Source organism: Patagioenas fasciata, chromosome 32 (genome assembly GCF_037038585.1).
Source record: "Patagioenas fasciata isolate bPatFas1 chromosome 32, bPatFas1.hap1, whole genome shotgun sequence".
NCBI lineage: Eukaryota > Metazoa > Chordata > Aves > Columbiformes > Columbidae > Patagioenas > Patagioenas fasciata.
In genome coordinates this window covers 972,726-987,351 of record NC_092551.1, presented here as the reverse complement: position 1 = coordinate 987,351, position 14,626 = coordinate 972,726, and the positions used below count along the sequence as shown (strand labels likewise).

General features: G+C 49.4%; 1 pseudogene; it reads left to right on the top strand.

Moving 5' to 3' along the window:
• The window catches only part of LOC136110807 (dynein axonemal heavy chain 9-like), a 141,041-nt pseudogene that overhangs the window by 114,095 nt on the left and 12,320 nt on the right, over window positions 1–14,626 (top strand).

Below are 14,626 nucleotides of genomic sequence, written 5' to 3'. Positions count from 1 at the left end.
AGTCCAAGCCCTGCTCACGCAGGGTCCCAGAGCAGATCACACAGGTGGGTCCAGGCGGGTTTCAATGTCTCAGAGAAGGAGACTCCACACCCGCTCTGGGCAGCCTGGGCCAGGCTCTGGCACCTCCCAGCAAACAAGTTTCTGCTCATGTTCAGATGGAGCCTCCTGTGTTTCAGTCTGTGCCTGTTGGAAGTGGATGGAAGAGCCTGAGCTGGGCTGTGCAGCTGGAACCCCATGCCTGCTCCTGGCTGTGTCTTCTCACGTTCTCCTTCCCTGGGCTCTGCAGGTTGTGCTGTGTTTTTCGCCCGTGGGCAGCAAGCTCCGTGTCCGCAGCAGGAGGTTCCCTGCCATCATCAGCTGCACGGCCATAGACTGGTTCCAGGAGTGGCCGCAGGAGGCCCTCGAGTCTGTCAGCCTCCGCTTTCTGCAAGAAACAGAGACCGTGGAGGTGAGCACCTCACCCACTGGCATCTGGGGCTGCCATGGCCGTGCCTGGGTTTGGGTTCCTCTGCGGGGGGTGCTGGTGGCAGCCAGGTGTGACATGTCCCTCTGCTTGGTGCGAGCAGTGCCTCTCGCGATGGGGACAGCACTGCAGGGACAGCACTCACCCAGGACATCTGGGTGACCGTTCAGAGAGGAATTGCTGGTAACTCTCTACTGCTTTAGGATGAGAGAAAATGGCCTCAAGTTGTGCCAGGGAAGGTTCAGATTGGATATTAACTAAGGTTTCTTCCCCAAAGGGCTGTCGGGCATTGGAACAGGCTGCCCAGGGCAGTGATGGAGTCACCATCCTTGTGGAGGGGTTAGACAGAGATTAAGTTCTTAGGGCCATGATTTAATACCAGAGTTAAGTTATCGTTACACTTGATGTTCTCAAGTGTCTCTTCCAACCAAAATGTTTCTATGATGCTAATTAACTTAAGCAAAGCAGGTTTTTCAGAGAGGGGCACAGCCCTCAGCTGAAGCATGGCCGTGGGCACCATGTTGTGTTTGTGCACTGATAGCACTGCCAGACACACCACTGCTTTGCAAGCAAGAGCGGCAGCTTACAAATCGGTGCAGGAAATAACCTAATGCTTATGGTTATTGCAGGGAACATGGGCTTTGCTCTCCACAGGCGTCTGAGCGCCTGTAATTCTCAAGGGCAAAATTATGTCAAGTTCTCATTGATGACAACCTGCTGCTGGACTAAAAGAGATTCAGTTATGTTTATTTAGCTTTTCTGGGCAGGATTTTTGTAGAATAAAGTCTACAATGTTTCTTTTTATGTGTGTGCTTTCCCTGTTTGTAGAGGAGAAAAGCCCAAATTTATGCTTGAAAGGCTGTTATTTTATAGAGCTTAATGCTAGAAAAATTGCTTGGAATAAGATAAAATATGAGATAAAAAGATATAAAAAGAGGTATACAGTACGTGAACAGACAAAGTTATTTTAGAGATAACAAATGAAAAGGGATCAACTTAGATGTTGCAGCCTGGATTTTGCTGCAGCAGAATAAAATGTTAATAAATTCCTTTGTATATGGCACAGATCTGCACTACATATAGTTGTTCAGTTTGAAATATTTTCTCCTTGTCTTCTCATCTTACTTTTAGGATTCAGTGAAAGATTCAATAAGCAAATTCATGGCCTATGTCCACACAAGTGTCAACGAGATTTCGCGATTGTATCTGAGCAATGAGCGACGATATAACTACACCACTCCAAAGTCCTTCCTTGAGCAAATCAAACTCTATCAGAATTTGCTACTGAAGAAGGGCAAGGATTTAAAAGCAAAAATGGAGTGGCTGGAGAATGGCCTGGAGAAGCTCAAGAGCACATCTGCACAGGTAAGCAAACCCTTGGGGTTAAAAGCTGATGGGTTTTCGTGTTTCTCTGTTAGAGGCATCTCCTCATCCTGGTTTGAAGGAGAACTTTACCGGCTGGAACTGTGCAGAGTGTAAAATTTGCACTAGATCCTGGCTCTAGTCTGGTGTGAACTGGTTCTTTGAGGAGCAGGAGTTGTGTCTGTGCTGGAAAGGAGAAGGGGAGGGATGTATATTCAGTCCCTGCTGCTGGGGTGGTGCCAGTCCCTGGTGACAGATCACAGGAACTGAAATGAGATAGGGATCCAACTGGCTATGTACATCTTTTAATTATTATCTTTCAGTTGTGACAAAATACCTTATAAAATAGAGGGAGATCAGTGATTTTTGGAGTAGCATCCAGGGGATCTACAATGACTTCAGCAAGAATCCTTTTAAAATATAGCTGATGGTCATTTTTCCTTGCATTATGCTGTCCATCTTTGAGGGAAACTACTGCGTGTCTGAAATGTAGACCAGCCATCCCCAAATCGCCCTGCTAAGGACCAGCACTGGCACTCTTGTGCAGTAAAGACTGGATGTTGTTCTGAGTATTTCACAAACCCCTCTGTAGTGACTCAAACTGCCTTTCAGAGCTTTGCTGTCTACACCAGTTGCTAGCTCCCGTTTTTCTCTCCATTTCATATTCTATTAACTGTTTCAAATGTTCTCTTACAAGCTTCTGCTGTGGCAAATGGACCTCTCCTGAAGCTGCTCTGAGGAAATGCAGGGGGTTGGTGGGAATGAAGGACTAGCGGGTTCACTCCCTTCTGCCTATGTGCTCTGGGTAATGCTGCTGACATAAACAACGTCTGTCGTGCTCGGAAGGGTATGTGCCTCGCTGGAGGGTGATGTATGGGCTTTATTAGTGCCTCTTGGCTCTGAGAGCCTGCGTCTCACTTGAGCACTTGCTTTCTTCATGGTGCAGGACAGGTCTTTGAGGACACAGAATGGGAGGGGGCATGTTTCATGTCCCCTTTGCAGGTTCTGTCATCTCCTGCGGAAGGATGGGGCTGCGGTTGAACAGCCAGTAGCAGAGAACACCAGTTAGAACCAGTGATGTCAACCAGAGCGACCTCACACCCACCCTACCTATGGGGGGAAATCATTTTGCTGACCTGTGCATTGCTGCTGGTTTTGGTGGTGTCCCAGTGATGGAAAATTTGTGTTAGGTCTATTTTTTATTGCAAGCAACTAATATGAAACCAACCTTTTGAGGGGAAACAAGTCCCTGTAGTGTTGGTCAAACATGGGAACCTTTTGTGTTCTTCAGTTGTATCTGCATATAGGTGTTTTGTTGGCAAGGGTTCTCTGACCAGCCACAGAAGAGGTGCTGAGGAGTGGTGGAGGGCTGGGGAGGAGATGGGGAGCCACAGCACCTTGGGGTCTTGTCTATTTTACTGTTGCGAGAAGGATAAAAGGAAGCGATGTTCATATCTGGTTGGAGTAAGGCTGGGTGAGAAACGCCTGTTTGTGAGGTTCCTGAAGATGCAGAGCAGTGAGGAGAAATGTGTCAAATTTGAATCTGAGATTAGCACTGGGGGCCTAAAATTAAACACCTGAAATATCAGATGTGTGCAATAGTCAAAACTGCTGCCGAGTTGAAACAAGGGTGTGGATATTTAGCAGTAGTGAAAATCATACCAGAACGTTCAATCTTGTCTGAACTTTACACTCACCCATGGTTGGTCCTGGTGCTGAGGAGCTGACGAGTCTTATGTCTCAGGTGTGTCATCTCCAAGCTGTGTCGTGGTGCTTGAAAGTGATATGTTGTGGGTTGTTTTGGTTTTGTTTTTTTCTTTAAATTTCAAAGCAAAGGTGGAGGATTTGGATACCTGGGTGTGGCCTTACGTCTGAGGACTAGTGCTCCTGTCACCAGGATTCTCCAGTTTCCTGCTGCTTGGATGCCACGACAAGTTAATTATGAGTTTTATGCATTTCTATAGACCTTCCAGTGTGGCCTCAGCATGAGGGAGCTGTTGTGCAAATAGTTGCGGGGTACATTTTGACTTAACCATTCCAACTTCAAAATAACCTCTTCCCCCTCCTTTGACTTGTTTCCCCTCTCCACCCCTCGTCCCTGCTCTGGACAACTTGATACTGTTGACCAACTTTTCTTCTAAAGAAATGTTTTCCATTTCCTATGTTTCCTCACCATCTTTCCCTGAAGACAGCGACTGTCCTCAGTACCCTGAAAAGCAGGAGCCGGCTTCCAGTTATTAGGACATAGAAGACTTAGGAAGATGCATGGGATGAGTAATTTGTTTTTCCAAGTGATGTTCACCATGAAGAGGTCAGCGCTCTGTTCAGAGCTCATTGCTGAGTCATTTTTTGGATGACCTTGGTTAATATTGCATCACTGGATTCCAGATCCAAGTCTTGCTTGCTCTATCAATTAGTCGCTGACCTTTGTGATGTATTTTGTGTTCTTGAAACAAAGCAGGGAAAATGAGGTAAAATGAGTCTTCTGGGAACCTGCCCTGCAGGTTTTCTGTTCTTTAATAATTCTTCTTGCTCGTTCCTGGTTGAGTGTTCATGGGTAAGAAGACCAACAAGGCCAATATCCTGGTGGGGGTTTGTTACAGCCCACCCAACCAGGATGAAGAGGCAGGTGCAATATTCTGTGGGCAGCTGGGAGAGGTCTCCTGATCGCCAGCCCTTGTTCTTGTGGGGGACTTCAACCCACCAATGTCTGCTGGAAATACCACACACAGAGAGATTAATAGTGTTCTCTCCTCACTCTGGGGTGATGGTCTGCTGTCATTTTTCCTGCCACCTCGGTCTCTCTTTGTACAATTATTCTTGAAGTGTTACCCAAAAGTTTCCGAAGAAGCAGCAAATAGCTCTGTGTGCAAGCTGCCACCCTTTTTGGTGTGAGAGAGGGGAAATCTGAGTACCTGGTTACCGTGACGTTTGTAGGAAGAGGAGAATTTTTCATGCCTTTATTCCTGGCATTGCTGTGCCAGGGACGGCTCCGCAGGCCACCCATGGGAGCGCATTAGATATTCCAGCTGTGCCTTCCCGAGGCGGCGGTGTGAGCCCGCCCCGCTCAGCGCTGTCTCATCAGGCGTTTTCATGGCTGGGCATCAGGCTGTGTGGGAAGGGAGGAGAAATGGATGTGACAGACTGGTTTTGCTGCGGAAACGAGCCTGACATTAAAGGAAACTTGTTTGATGTGTTGAGGGGGTGAAACTGGAGGAGTGAAGTTCATAAATCTGCATTCCTGGTGCTGCCCCCAGGATACCACTAAAGAGAGTGGATTTAGTTGTTTAGGCGTAGCTCCTGTTTCTCTCTTTCCACTGCACAAACACTATTAAATTGTCCCTGTTCAACTGTGTTTGAGCTGTAGCCTCACTGGGGAAGTGTGATTTGTTTCCTTACACAGGTGAGGGAGGCTGGAGGTCAGCAAACGTCCCCCAGATGTGGCGAGGTCTGTTAGCAGAGGGTCCTCAGCTCCCACTTGGATCATTTCCACTGGGAATTTAACGTGTTGCCCAAGCCAAACTGGGCAGTAACACACACCTTCACAGTAACACACACCTCTGGCCTTCCAAATGTTTCATTCGGGCAAAGCCCCAACTGAATTTCTTGCTTTTAAAATCCTGACAGTGTTATAGCAAGTCATTTACCCTTCCGCTATTACATGTGCTTGGCTGAAAGAAGGTTTTGTCAGAACATTTTCTGTTCTCAGGGGCTGTGCTGAGGGCTGAATTTACATCAGCTGTTGAGTGCTGGTGGGTTTTAATCCCTCACTTGTTTTGTTGTGGCCACGTAAACCCCTAAAGCTCCCATTCATGTCTATATCCAGCACATCATTTTTGGGCAGAAGCTCACAAGCCATATCTGCTATCAGTGAAGCCTCCCACTTCAGTTTCCTGCAATCCCCAAAGACGTGGAGCTGAACAAGAAGCTGCTGCTGAGTTTGCTGAATGAAGGGATTACATGCTCCTGAAGGCTGGAGTCATCTGGATTTACAGTTGCGTCTTTGCCCAGGTGAAAACAGCATTGTAGTGCTGGGCAGCAGGAGGTGACAATGACTGAAGCGCACAAAGAGACTTCTAAGAAACCGCCCTCCACTTGAAGCCGATGCCGAATGTCAATAGCTTCAGTTTATATGATTGCAAATCTTGCTCTCTCTTCTGGTATAAAAATGGAATTATCAACAAAAGCAAGTGTCTGACTTCCCTTCTAGTAAGTACTTTTATGTAGGTAAAGATGTATTGAAGGAGCATTAAGTAATCCTTTATGCGCCTGACCTCAGGACAGGGAAAAACTCCATGGTCTGCACAGAGCCTGTGGAAATTAATCGATACGGTGCTTTTAGAAAGAGACTTTCTGTCTTGGAGTGAGAGCCAGTGTGAGCTGCCCCACCATGTGAGCGCTCCAGCCTGTTGCTGAAAGTGCTCCTACCTTACGCGTCTGAGTAGCTGCTTGGTGGAGCTGCTACCACTGCTGTGCCTCGAGGCTGCCAGCTGAATGGGGGATCCCTTCTCAAGCTCATTTGACATCACGAATTGGAACAGAAGTGTGATGGGAGCGGCTGAGGGACCTGGGGGGTTCAGCTGGAGAGCAGGAGCTGAGGGGAGACCTTCTGATCTCTGAACTGCCTGAAAGGAGCTCGGAGCCAGGGGGGGTCGGGCTCTGCTCCCCAGGAACAAGCGCCAGGAGCAGAGGAAACGGCCTCAAGTTGCGCCAGGGGAGGTTGAGGTTGGATGTGGGGAACAATTTCTTCCCCAAAGGGCTGTGGGGCATTGGAACAGGCTGCCCAGGGCAGTGCTGGAGTCACCAGCCCTGGAGGGCTGGACAGACGTGGAGATGAGGTTCTTACGGATGTGAGTTAGTGCCAGTGTAGGTTAAACAGTTGAACTTGGTGATCTTAAAGGTCTTTTCCAACCAAAATGATTCTATGATTCCACAATGTAAAGTCCCTCAAGCCTTGGGCGTCTGACAAGGGCTGCATGTGTCAGCAGATCACAATCATGATGTTTGTGGTGTGAAAAATGCCCTTAGTGCCACAAGTCTGTAGGACCTGATGGTTGTAAGGGAACTGATGGGCATCTTCTTCTGCCGTGTGTGTGCGGGGTGCGGGGGGGAGGAGGTGTGTTGCAGGGTGTGCCTGGCAAGCAGGGGGTTCCTGGTGCACAGGACCTCCTCAAAACCTGCACGTGGCAAAATAACACCTGCTCTGTTCTGTAGGTGTCAAGGCTGAGAAGAGAAAGAAAGCGTAGCTGAATTGTAGTGCGTCATCGCCACTGCCAAACACATATGTACAGTGCATGCGTGCCTCTGTTAGAGGGGACGTGATGTGACACCAGATCTCGTGTTCAAAGAGAGGTGACAGCTGGGTGTATTTGGTTTTCTGATGAGAACAGCTTGCTGCAAGTGCCTGGCCTATGGTGAGGCTCCTGATTGCACAAAGGCAATCCCAGGAACAGCTGAAATGAAAGTTTCCACCTGCTTCCCATCAGATCATACTCAAAGCAGCATTTGCATTGCCCTGGCACCTCAGTCCTCTTTCCAGGCAGGGAGCAGGGCTGGGACAACCTCAGCAGCTCCATCTGCTGATGGGGTTTCTCCCCTGCTGGGTTCCTCACCGCTCGCAGGCTGCTCCGCTGTGTGCACCACACACACCGACCCTGACCCAAGCAACCATGGGCAAAGGAGAGCAGCAAATCTTGCTAACAGCTAGAATACCACTTTTCTGTGCTACCGTGGCATTGCTTGCTTTGCCCACAGGCCCTCTGTGCTTTTGAGTGCTGCTCAGCCCCTCCGGAGTGTGACCCTGTGCTGCTGTGCAGGGCAGGAACAGGTTGGTGCATGTCTGTGCTCCCACATGTGTTTCTTCCCTCCAGGTGGATGAGCTGAAGGCCAGGCTGGCAGCCCAAGAAGTGGAGCTGAAGCAGAAGAATGAGGATGCTGACAAGCTGATCCGGGTGTTGGGAGTGGAGACGGAGAAAGTGAGCAGGGAAAAGGCGATTGCTGATGAGGAGGAGCAGAAAGTGGCACTGATCACCCAGGAGGTCGAGCAGAAACAGAAGGACTGCGAGGAGGACCTGGCCAAAGCGGAGCCTGCCCTGGAGGCTGCCCAGGCTGCTCTGAACACCCTTAACAAGGTAGGGTAAAGATTCCCCTGGGAATCCAGTATCTGCCGACTGCATTGGAGCAGGGGGAAATATCATCTGATGGCCCAAATTTTTGGGCGATGTATTCACCCTCCTCCAGCTTCCTCCCAGCTGGTGCATACTGGGTTCTTGGTGTAACTTAGAGTAGCAGCAAGGCTGCACCAAGTTGCCTTTTACTCATGTTTATGGAGAGCAGGAGGAACTGGAGGTGGGTGTTTCGTTTGCACCTCTTCTCCACTGTCGGCTGGCTCCACTGCTCGTTGGTTCTGCCCCACAAGAAGGGAAGGTCACCTTAGAATCATAGATCCATAGAATCACAGGATGGTTTAGGTCGGAGGGACCTTCAAAGCTCCCCCAGTGCCACCCCTGCCATGAGCAGGGACACCTTCAACAGCTCAGGTTGCTCAGGTCATTCCCCAACTTATACTGGAACCTGGACGGACCTACAATTTATCTTGACTTGAAGTTCACACGGCATCCTGGAGCAGAAAACTCCTGCTGCACCCAGGGCAGAGGAGTGGCCAAGCACCTGGTGCAGCTGGAAAATCAGAATGAATCCCATGATTGCAGCAAGGCAAGGCTCTGTCATGCCTCAAACCATGGCTCAGTCATAGCCCTGTTGGGGGAGAGGAAAACAACTCTCCGTCATCAGGAATGGGTTTGCTGTTTAATTAGCTTTCAGAAAACATGGCTTTGCTGCAGAGATGTGTTGCTTTGGCTCTTGTTCCTGGAAGGGAAAGGACTGTACAAAGGGAAAATGTTTGTCTCCTTATTAGTTTTGGTTTCGTGCTGGAGCTGTAGAATATTTCATTAGGCAAAGATTAGGGAGATGCTGGGATTTTTCTCTAGGGACCTGTGAAGCTGCAGTAGCAGAGCACTGGAAGGCATGGTCTCCTTTACCTGCTGATCGGAGATGCGCCGGAGAGCTTGACCTGCTTACTAATGTGAATAATCTGCAATATTTGTGTGTGTATATACAGTTTCTCCCCAATTATCTGTCTTCTTTGGGCAGCACTGCTATATGCAACATTAATATGGAAAATAGTGAGAAAAACTGTCAAGTAGAATGCAGCAGTAAATATACATAGTTAGCTACCAAGAAGCTCAGTAAGTATGTGGATACATGGACATTTCTGTGCCAGTGTCACCTGCTAGTTTAAAAGAAGAACAACCATGTCTATTCAGACTTGTATAGTATATGCATAAAATAATTAAGGTAATAAGTATATGGACCATGATGGATGCCCAGCAGGTTATGACAGACCCAGCACAGAGCACCTGCAAAATCAAAAAAATGCAAAGCCAGATGTGACAGTGAGTTTGAAAACTTAGGAAATCAGGTTTTAGAGACAAAAATGCCCTTTATCTCTTGCAGTGCAATTTGTCTGCGGGCTGTTCCTCAGCACCTGCATCCCCTAAGGAGTGCAGGACGTGGAACTCGGGGGATCTGATGTTTCGACATCCTCATCTCATTTTGGGAGGAGGGAAGGAGGAGATGAAGGCACAGCGACTCCGGGACTGCCTTCCCCTGCCCGTGGGTCTCTGCTTGGCACAAAGCACTTGCAAGAGGAGGCAGAGTTGTCTCTCTGGGCAGCCTGTGCCCGTGTGAGGAGGAGGATGGTGCTTGGCCAGTGCTGCTCAGTCTCCGCACAGGTTACAGAGAGCAGAAAACAGTGACAGTATCAAAAGCAACAAACTTGCCATGCAATTGCCTGCAAGGAATATCCCCCTGGAGATGGTCCAGAGACATCTGAGGATGCCATAGTGGTTCCTGAGGCAGGTGGCACTCGGTGTCAGTGTCCTGTCTGGTTTCCATCCTGGGGATACTCCAGTGTGCAGAAGAAGAATTTAGAGTGATATAAGGTTGTAGCATGGAGGGTGTTGATCTCTTCTCCTGAATAGCAAGCGATAGGATGAGAGGGAATGGCTTCAAGTTGCACGAGGGGAGGTTTAGATTGGATATCAGGAAAAATTTCTGAATGGAAAGGGTTGTCAAGCATTGGAACAGGCTGCCCAGGGCAGTGGTGGAGCCACCATCCCTGGAGGGGTGGAACAGATGCGGAGATGAGGTTCATAGGAACATGGATTAGTGCCAGAGTCAGGTCATGGGTTGAACTTGATGATCTTGAGGGTCTCTTCCAACCAAAATGATTCCATGATTCTGTGATTAAAATGCAACAGATTGATGCCATCAGGGAAAAGGGCAGAGCTCCTTTTACATGGTACTCAAGTTCATCAGCGTGGCGCTCACCATGGGCTTGACTTGTCCTCTTCCCGTGGCGCCAGAAACTCTCACAATAGGGAAGGAAACCAGGCACCCCATGCTGCCCAGGGCTTCCTCCATCTCCTGACCAGGACAGCATCATCCTCCCCTCCACCCAGGGCAGTGGCGTCCCCGTTCCTGTCACGCCGTGAAGTGTTCACTTCCTAGGGAAAGAACAACAGCACCCACTCAGCATCCCATTGCCAGCAAGATGCAGGCTGTGAAAGACAGGCTGCTTTGCCAGAGCCCCCCAAGCAGCACCCCCAGCACACGGGGGCTCCGGAGAGGCCACATCGTCCGTGCTGCTCCCGGCTGAGCTGAGCTGGGTGCTGGGGACACAGGAGGGAATGTCGGGCTGCTCGCCTGTGCTCACGGTTGGCTCCGTGTCATCGAGCATGTGAATTAGAGACGTTTCACACTGGAAATGCACACAGCTCCCAAGGGCCTGTTTCTGCCAGCTCGATGATTCAGAAAAGCTCAAAGCAAACGAAGACACATTTAGGAATAGATTCATGGCAGATACCTTTATCTAAAAAATGAATGCTCAGAAGTACCAGAAGTACTCTCGCACCTTGCTGCCACAGATAGAAACTGATAGAAGCAGAACATCAGAGAAAATAGATTAAAAACTATTCAGAACTGATAGAAACAGGAGCTGACTGAAACTCATAGATTTTCCTTAAACCCATGTTGAAACAGCCCTTATCCTTGTTTTGACAACAGCGTGTCATCTGAGCACAGCTGAGTTACCCGCGCTGGTTTTTCCTATGCTAAAGCTAAATCGCGTGTGCGTGGAGACAAGATTTAAGATGTCAGCAGATCAAATCCTCAGCACTGCTTTATTGTCACAGTTGCAAGGGTGTTAGGAAATAGGTGCTTTCTCCGCAATTCACCTTTTTTTAACTTAGGTTAAGATTCATCCCACTTTCTATTAGGGACTCACTGAAGCTGCCTGTGTTGACAGTGGAGGAGGTGGATTAGCTGATTTTCTTGTGAGGGGACTGTCTGTTCACCCCAATGACTGCCATCCTGCTAAAGGTGCTTTGTTTAAGTGCCTAAATTTGGGCTGGATGATGGCCCCAGGGGTGCACACAGATAGTTCAACAAGACCTCAGTGCAAGGGTGTCTGGCACAGGGAGTAGTTGAGCACAAAGAGAAGAGCTTCAAGGCAGTTTTAGAGGGGCTGGGGGCAATTTGAAGAGGTTATTATTTGGAAAGTTTTCCTTTTTCCTTATCCTGATCTTCTGAGACGGCAAAAAACCTCCTGCAGCAGGGAAAGGGTGGGAGTGTGGGGAGGAACATGGGGCTGGGCTGGTCCGGGTGCAGGGAACTGAGCACATGTGCTGCAGACATGCACAGCGGTGATTTAGAGGCAAGAATGTTTGGGCTGGAAGAAACCCAATTTATCAGATTGATAGCTTGGGAGCCTGACTCTATTAGTTGCAAAGTAGAAAGCAAACCCATTAATTTTTGTCTAACAACCTTGTTTTCCCGTTTTCAGAAGAATCTGACGGAGCTGAGGTCCTTTGGCTCACCACCTTCAGCTGTCAGCAATGTCACCGCAGCCGTGATGGTGCTGACGGCCCCAGGAGGAAAGATTCCCAAGGACAGGAGCTGGAAAGCAGCCAAAGCCGCCATGGCCAGGGTGGATGGCTTCCTGGACTCCTTGATCAAGTTCGACAAGGAGAACATCCATGAGAACTGCCTCAAAGCCCTTCAGCCCTATTTACAGGATCCCAAGTTTAAACCCGAATTTGTGACCACCAAGTCCTTGGCGGCGGCCGGGCTCTGCTCCTGGGTGGTGAACATGGTGCGGTTCCACGCTGTGTTCTGCGAGGTGCAGCCCAAGCGGCAGGCTCTGAGCAGGGCCAACGCCGAGCTGGCGGCTGCCCAGGACAAGCTGGCCAGTATCAAGGCCAAGATTGCTGTAAGTGCTTGCCCTTCGGTGGGAGCAGTGTAAGGGAAAGGGAGCTGGGGGTCCTGGGGACAGCAGGGTGACCATGAGCCAGCACTGGGCCCTTGTGGCCAGGAAGGCCAATGGGACCTGGGGTGGGTTAGAAGGGGGTGGTCAGTAGGTCAGAGAGGTTCTCCTGCCCCTCTGCTCTGCCCTGGGGAGACCACACCTGGAATATTGTGTCCAGTTGTGGCCCCTCCGTTCCAGAAGGACAGGGAACTGCTGGAGAGAGTCCAGCGCAGCCACCAAGATGCTGGAGGGAGTGGAGCATCTCCCGTGTGAGGAAAGGCTGAGGGAGCTGGGGCTCTGGAGCTGGAGAAGAGGAGACTGAGGGGGGACTCATTCATGGGGATCAATATGGAAAGGGGAAGTGTCAGGAGGATGGAGCCAGGCTCTTCTGGGTGACAACCAATGACAGGACAAGGGGCAATGGGTGCAAACTGGAACACAGGAGGTTCCACTTAAATACGAGAAGAAACTTCTTCCTGGTGAGGGTGGCAGAGCCTGGCCCAGGCTGCCCAGGGAGGTTGTGGAGTCTCCTTCTCTGCAGACATTCAAACCCGCCTGGACACCTTCCTGTGGAACCTCAGCTGGGTGTTCCTGCTCCATGGGGGGATTGCACTGGATGAGCTTTCCAGGTCCCTTCAACCCCTGACATTCTGGGATTCTGTGACTTGTCACACTGGTCACTGCCTGGGGAGAAATCCTCCACTTTGGAGCAAACTGCTTCTCTGTGCTCACGTGTGGAGTGGGAATCCAAAGATTTTTTTTTACTGCTGCTCTCTACATTTCATCTGTTCTTCGCCAGCCTTGCTTACACCTTGAAAGAAAGGCTAATTAATAATTCTTATTATTCCCACCTAGTTTTTCAAAACGTAATTTACCTCTACACCTGGGTCCTCAGGACACTCATTGTCTCAAACCAGTGTGTTCCTGGGGGGGAAGAGGAACCGGAGGCTCATTCAGAGCACTCATAGCATGTGCTGGGCTGGCTCCCTGCGCTCAGTCCCCGATGATGGGCGTTTTTTGCAGGATGACGACTGCTGAAGTACGAGGCTAAAAGTTTGTCCCTGCACAGCTCCCTGATGGCAAATCTTGTGCATCATCCTTATTTAGTTTTTTGCTAATTAAAAAAAAAAAAAGAAAAAAGGCAGCGCAGCAGGGACATCTTTACCCAGCCTGGCCTGGGATGTCTCCAGGGATGGTTCATCCACCACCTCTCTGGCCAAGCTGGGCCAGGCTCTCACCACCCTCAGGGCAACAATTTCTTCCTCATGTCCAGCCTGAATCTCCCTCCTTTAGTTTAAACCATCACCCCTTGTCCTATCGCAACAGGCCCTGCTCAAAAGTCTGTCCCCATCTTTCTTATCAACCCCATTGACGTATGAAAAGGCCACACTAAGGTCTCCCCGGAGCTTCTCTTCTCCAGCTGAACCCCCCAGCTCTCTCAGCCTGTCCTCCCAGCAGAGCTGTTCCAGCCTCGGATCATTCCTGGGGCTCCTCTGGCCCCGCTCCAGCAGGTCCATGTGTGTCCTGTGCTGAGGACCCAGAGCTGGACCAGCACTGCAGACAGCAAAAAAACCCCACAAAAAACCCAGACAAATAAGTCAATAAAATCAAAATACGTAAAAAATATTGACAAGTAAGTAAAAATATTGACTTATTTTGGAGCATGTGCCCCGAAACCTGCCTTTTCTTAACATGCTGTGGATCTGGCATCCTCCTTCATGAGTGAAGGATCCTGTGTGTCTGTGCCTTCGTACTGACACCACAGTGTGTGCAAAATCCCCTTTAAAAACCAACATGTGTTGTCAGCTGGGCTGACAGTTCTGTGTTGAAATATGCGGCTTTGAGATGTGCACTTAGAGAGGGGCAGCGCTGTTCCTGCAGCCCAGCTCGTGCGAGGACTCATCTGTTCCATCTTCGTTTTAGAAAATATATAGCTCTTTTGATGCCTCCTAGGCTTCTTAAAATGCTTACTACACTTTTTAACTAAAAATATTAAAGAAAAGGCTGCAGATTCCTCCAGTAGCCCCTTCCTGCTGCAGAGGTGGGCACAGCACCTGGAGCAGGGCTGGATTTAGAGCTATTTAGCCTCTAATTCTCCCATCTCAGATGTGAAATACAGCACTGGGAAACATTTTTTTATCCCTTTATGGTTCTTGTTTCTGAAGCTTTTAATGTCTGAGCTTTTTCTCTTCTTTCTTTTTTTGAAGAAGTGGGATTTGGTTAAGGAAGTGGCAATCCCCCCAATCTTTGGGGGGATTACTGGTACCTCACCAGCATGCGCTTGCAAAACTGATTGGTTTAGGTGAGTTTTCCCCTCTGCAGATGGGTAATGACACACTGCTCGGCGCAGGGCTGGATCTGTAGGGATATCCCTGCTTATCAAACTGTGATATCTTGGATACCTTCATTGACGTGAGGCTGATTCATACCTGCTC